Source organism: Pan paniscus, chromosome 15 (genome assembly GCF_029289425.2).
Source record: "Pan paniscus chromosome 15, NHGRI_mPanPan1-v2.0_pri, whole genome shotgun sequence".
Taxonomy (NCBI): Eukaryota; Metazoa; Chordata; class Mammalia; order Primates; family Hominidae; genus Pan; species Pan paniscus.
The window spans coordinates 102,299,406-102,305,770 of record NC_073264.2 but is presented as its reverse complement, the minus strand read 5'-3'; the positions used below and the strand labels follow the sequence as shown (position 1 = coordinate 102,305,770).

Here is a 6,365-nt window from a genome sequence, read left to right as displayed (position 1 = left end):
GGGAGAGGCACAGAGAGAAAGAAGGGACAGAGGGAGGTTAACTCCCTACAACAGAGACAGAGAGGGAGAGGCACAGAGAGAGAAGGAAGGGAGGGAGAGAGGAGGGAAGGAAGGGAAGGGAAGGGGAGGGGAGGGGAGAAGAGGGGAGGGGGAAGGGAGGGAGGGAGGGAAGGAAGGAAGGAAGGAAGAAAGGAGAGGAAGGAGAGGAAGGAAAGGAGGGGAGGGAGGGACAGCAGGCCGTATCTTTGGTGCAGGGATTATTTCCATTTTATAATCTTGAGGCTCAGCCATGCAACCAGAAACTCTCCAATGATTCCAGACTTATTGTGACCCAATTTAACTCTAGGTCAGATGCTGGGCAGGAGACCCTGGACTTGGAGTGTCACAGACAGAAGGCAACTTGGAGGGCAACTGGGTCAGCCCGCCCACTCCCCTCAGGGAGACTGAGGCCCCAGACAGAGGGGAAGTGACTTGTCCAAGACCACACCAGTGCTGAGCTTTCTTTCTGCATAGACCCCGCTCCCTCTGGAGTTTGTGCCTCAGTGTGCAGTTCTGTGACCTGACTGAATTGGTCCAGATGACTCAAAGTTCCTCCAAGCTGAGACATCTGCTTTTGTTCATGGCTTATTCCTGAGAACCCCTGGAAAAGGGCAGCTGCAGCTGGAGCTGGCCCCTGCCCCTCCCAGGCACTCCAAGGCCAAGGGTCCTTTCCCTCCTGACGCAGGAGTCACCCGTGGGGACAGAGGGGGGGATCAGCCCACACCTGCAGCCCACACCTGCAGCGGAGGGCAGGAGAAGGCAGTGGTTCCCCTGGGAACGGCTCACCTGCAGGGGCCTGGGAGGGTCTTGTGAGCTCCTTGGATCCAGGTGGGAGCAGCCTCCATGCAGAGCTCAGACAATATCTTCCCTGGGGAAGTTTAGACAACCAGGCTGGTGAGCAAACTTCCTAGATTTGATTAAAAGAAGCCTGACGCTTTCAGGTTCTGCTGCTGACAGCCGAGAGCAGACTTGCCTCCTGCTCAGCAAGGTGGAGGCCACTGAGGCATCTTTTCTTTTAAAAAAGAAAAAACAAGAATACCATGGTGATAGTGAGGATGTGGAGCAATTGAGATACCCTTTTTCTTTTTTGCTGCTTGGAATGCAAAATGTTACAACTGCTTTGAAAACAGGTTTGCAATTGCAGTTTCTTATTGCTTTAAACACACACTTACCCCACAACCCAGCAAATCCTCTTTCAAGTTATTTACCCAGAGGAAGTGAAAAGAAGTTATGTTCACACAAACACTTATGTGTATAAGTTTGCGGTGGTTTTATTCATAATCACCAAAAATTAGAAATAACACAAATTTTATTTAACCGATGAAATGCATAAACAGACTGAAGTATATCCATAAAATGGACTTGTACTGCAAAATATAAACAAACTACGGATATGTGGAACGTGATGAAACTCAAAAGTGTTATGCTAAAAATGACATAACTAGGAAATTCTGTAAACCCACTCTCCCCCAAAAGCAACAGAAATACTTGCAAAACAATAAAATTAGACCATTTTTGAATTCTGGAAATTAACTACATGCGAGAACAAACTGAAAAACACCAATTACCAATTACTGAACCTTGGTAATACCAGTGGGTCTGTGGTGTATTTAACTTGGGGCCATTCTCATACTCTCTCACCCTCCAGCTCAGAGGGGCAGTGGTGGTGAAAAGCCAACATTCTCGCAGCCAAAAGAGGATTGACCGCTTTAAAGCTCTGTAGCTGGAAGAGAGGATATTGAGTGTTCTCAACACAGAGAAATGATAAATGTTTGAGATGATGGATATCCTAATTACCATGATCTGATCATTAACATTGCATATATTGAAACATCATTATCCATTTTATATATATATATATATATATAATCACTATGTGTCAATTAAAAGTAATTTTTATTTTGTCAGGCACAGTGGTTCATGCCTGCAATCCCAGCACTTCAGGAGACTGAGGCAGGAAGATCGCTTGAGCCCAGGAGTTTGGAACCAGCCCTGGCAACATAGCAAGATCCTGTCTCTACAAAAAAATTTTTAAGAATTAGCTAGGCATGGTGATATGCACCTGTGATCCCACTTACTCAGGAGGCTGAGGTGGGATGATCACTTGAGCCCAGGAGTTCGAGGCTGCAGTAAGCCATGATCGGACCACTGCACTCCAGCCTGGGCAACAGAGTGAGACCCTGCCTCAAAAAAAATTTTTTTTAAAAGGGCCTATACTCAGAGAACAGTCAGTAGTTTAGCCCAACCAGAAGCTGCCTAGAATATCTCTATTCCTATGATGCTGTTGCTATTTGACTTGTCTGTGAACTCAGCTCTGCAAATAAAACTTCATGCCCATGGCACTACTGAAAACGGTAAGAATCTGCTGGTAACATTGCTGCTGCCTAAGGCTATGATTTCAGTTGGGGCTAACAAGAGCCTGGCCGAAAAATGAAAAGGAAGACATATAGAACTAGAAAGCCACGGGGAACTTGAAGAGTTCTGTATTCCTGCCTGTGCAGGGCTATATACACGTCCAAGAAAGACCTGGGGAAGGAGGAGGCCCTGTCGCTCACTGCTGACCTTGAGGCCCTAAACAAGCAGGAAGTGGAAACTAGAGAGGGTTTTAAAACTGCTTGAAGTTTGAAAGTATGTACATTCCCACACAGATAACTTTGGCAAAGGATGGAGAACCGATGCTCAAGGCAGTTAAGAAAATCTGATCGATCACTTGCTGAGCAATAAATTGTATTGACAAAAGACTGAACCCCAGGAGACCAGGCTTAAAGATATAAACAAACTGATCAAAAGGTGGGGAACAAGGAATTTAGTGGCTGCATAGTACAGGAAACAGAGTTATGCCAGGAAAGCCACTAAACAAACAGGCAGCAAAAATAAAAACAAAAGCAAGCAAAAAGAGAAAAGAAAGACCCAGCAAGAACAATTCCTGGAAGGGGAGAAACTAACGACAGATTGTTACAATGTGTTATCTAAATGTCCAGTTTCCAACAAACAATTATGACATATGCAATAAAATGGGAACATATAGCCCCTTCAAAGGAAAAAGACCAACCAACAGAAAATGCCCCTAAAGGCACCTAGATGTTAGATTTGGGAGACAAAGAATTTAAATAAATACGTAAATCTGGGAGCTTAAAAGTACAACACCTAAAATAAAAAATTCACTAGAGAGCTCAAGAATGAATTTGAACTCAAGTAAGAAAGAATCAGAGGCCAAACATTTTTAAAGAATGAATACCAATTCTTCACAATCTCTTCTACGAAGTAGAAGGGGAGGAAACACTTCCCAAATTATGAATATTCTGAGGCCAGTATTACCCTGATACCAAAACAAAAGAAAGACATCGCAAGAAGAGAAAACTACAGACCAGTATCTCTTATTACTATGCATGCAAAATCCTCAACAAAATAGTGGCAAATCATATCCAGCAATGTATAAAAATAATTCTACACCATGACCAAGTGAGATTTATCCCAGGAATACAAAGTTGGTTTAACACACAAAAATCAATTAATACAACACTCTATATCAATAGAATTAAAAAACAAAAACTCCATGATCATCTCTATGCAGACAAACTACACGACAAAACCCAATAAACATTATGATGAAAACACACAATAAGCTAGGAATATAAGATAATTTTCTCTGAAACTGACAAAGGGCATCTTAGAAAAACTCACAGCTACATCATATTTCATGGTGAAAGACTGGATTCTTTCTCTATAAGATCAAGACCAAGACAAGAATGTCTGCTCTCCTCATTTCTATTCAGCATTGTATTGGGGTTTCCAACCAGAGCAATTAGCCAGGAAAGAAAACAAAAGACATTTAGATTGGGAAAAAAAAAGGTAAAAGTATCTCTATTTGCATATGTCATGATCTTGTATATATATATATAGATTATGAATAACCCACTTTAAAAAACTATTAGAACTTATAAACAAATTCAGTAAGGTTTTAGGATATAAGACCAATACATAAAAATTACTTGCATTTCTATACACTTGCAACAGACAGACTAAAAATGAAATTAAGAAAATAATTGTATTTATGAAAGCATAATAAAAATGAAATAGGAATAAGTTTAACAAAAGAATTGCAAAGCTTATACTCTGAAAACCACAAAACATTGTTGAAAGAAATTAATACAGCTCTAAATATATGGGAAAACATCCCATGTTCCTGTATTGAAAGACTTAATTTTGTTAAGATGGCAATACTCCCCAAACTGATCTATGAGTTCAACACAATCCCTGTCAGAATCTCAGCTTTTTTTTGTAGAAACTGACAAGCTAGTTCTAAAATTCATATGCAATTCAAGGTATTCAAAATAGCCAAAATAATCTTTAAAAAGAAAACCAAAGTAGACTCACACTTCCTGACTTCAAAACCTACTACAAAGCAAGAATAATTACTATAGTACAGTACTGGAAGAAGGGTAGATAAATAGATTAATGGAATAGAATTGAGAGTACAGAAATAAACCCACATTTCTATGGTAAACTGATTTTTGACAAGAATCCAAGTCCACCCACTGGAGAAAGAATGGTCTTTTGACAAATGGTGCTAAGACAACTAGAGATCCACATGCAAAATAATGAAATTGGACCCTTACCTCACACTGTATTCAAAAGTTAACTCAAAATGGATCAAATTTCTAAATGTAAAAACTGGAACTACAGAATTCTAGAAGGAAACAGAAGGGGTAAAATCTTCATAATCTTTGATTTGGCAATGGATCTTAGATATAACATCAAAAGCACAAGCAACCAAAGTAAAACCAGACATATCAGACTTCATCAAAATTAATTTTTTGTTTGTTTGTTTGTTTTTCCAAAGGACACTATTAAGGAAGAGAAAAGACAACACACAGAATGGTAGAAAATATTTGCAAATCATATACCTGATAAAAATGTGTAATAGCCAAAAGGTGGAAACAATCCAAATGCCCATCAACTAATGAATGGATAAACAAAATGTGGTATATCCATATAATGGAATATTATTTGGCCATAAAAAGAAATTAAGTATTGATATATGCTATGATATGGGTAAACCTTGAAAAAAGTGTGCTAAGTAAAGAAAGCCAGTCACAAGAGGCCACAAATTATATAATTCCATTTATATGAAATGTCCACAATTGGAAAATTTATAGAGACAGATAGTACATTAGTAGTTGCTTAGGCCTGGGAGGAAGAGCATATGGAAAGTAGGAGGATGATAGTTAAAGAATACAAGTTTCTTTCTGAAGTAATAAAAATGTTCTGAAGACTATACTTTCAGGGATCATTTCTATAGTTCCTTACTAGAGAAGTTTCTCTGAATGTGTAGAGCACCAGAAACTATGAGGAGGAGGCACAGAGTTCTCTCCTGAGCATGAAGCTGGCACTTGGTGTTGCTTTGCTGCAGCTGCCACTTACCATTGGTGATTGTTCTTGTCTTCCTCTTGGAGAGTAAGAGAAAGAGAATGCAGTCTGAGCGGTTCTTGTTTTCACCAAAAAAAAAAAAAAAAATTCTGAAGTTTATTGTGGTGCTGGTTGCACTTATTTGTAAATATATTAAAGACCACTGAACCTGAACTTTTTTAATGGATCCATTTTATATTATGTGAAATATATCTCAATAAAACTTTTTTTTTAAAGAAGATGGATGTAGATGTGTGGCATTAATTCTGAGGCCTCTGTTCTGTTCCATTGGTCTATATATCCATTTTGGTACCAGTACCATGCTGTTTTGGTTACTGTAGCCTTATTGTATAGTTTGAAGTCAGGTAGCGTGATGCCTCCAGCTTTGTTCTTTTTGCTTCGGATTGTCTTGGCTATATGGGCTCTGTTTTGGTTCCATATGAAATTTAAAGTAGTTTTTTTCTAATTCTGTGAAGAAAGCCAATGGTAGTTTGATAGGGATAGCATTGAATCTATAAATTACTTTGGGCAGTATGGCCGTTTTCACCATATTGATTTTTTCTATCCATGAGCATAGAATGTTTTTCCGTTGGTGTCCTCTCATTTCATTGAGCAGTGTTTTGTAGTTCTCTCTGAAGAGGTCCTTCACATCACTTGTAAATGGTATTCCTAGGTATTTTATTCTCTTTGTAGCAATTGTGAATGGTAGTTCACTCATGATTTGGTTCTCTATTATTGGTGTATAGGAATGCTTGTGATTTTTGCACATTGATTTTGTATCCTGAGACTTTGCTGAAGTTGCTTATCAGCTTGAGATTTGGGGCTGAGACGATGGGGTTTTCTAAATATACAATCATGTCATCTGCAGAGACAATTTGACTTCCTCTCTTCCTATTTGAATACCCTTTATTTCTTTC

At 39.2% G+C, this 6,365-nt stretch overlaps 1 non-coding gene across 1 annotated transcript; it reads left to right on the top strand.

The window, feature by feature from the left end:
- Positions 1-5,310: 5,310 nt before the first annotated feature.
- Positions 5,311-5,526, top strand: LOC112437129 (small nucleolar RNA U3). The gene has a single exon (XR_003025785.2). It is a non-coding gene; the product is annotated as a small nucleolar RNA U3 (small nucleolar RNA).
- Positions 5,527-6,365: the final 839 nt, after the last annotated feature.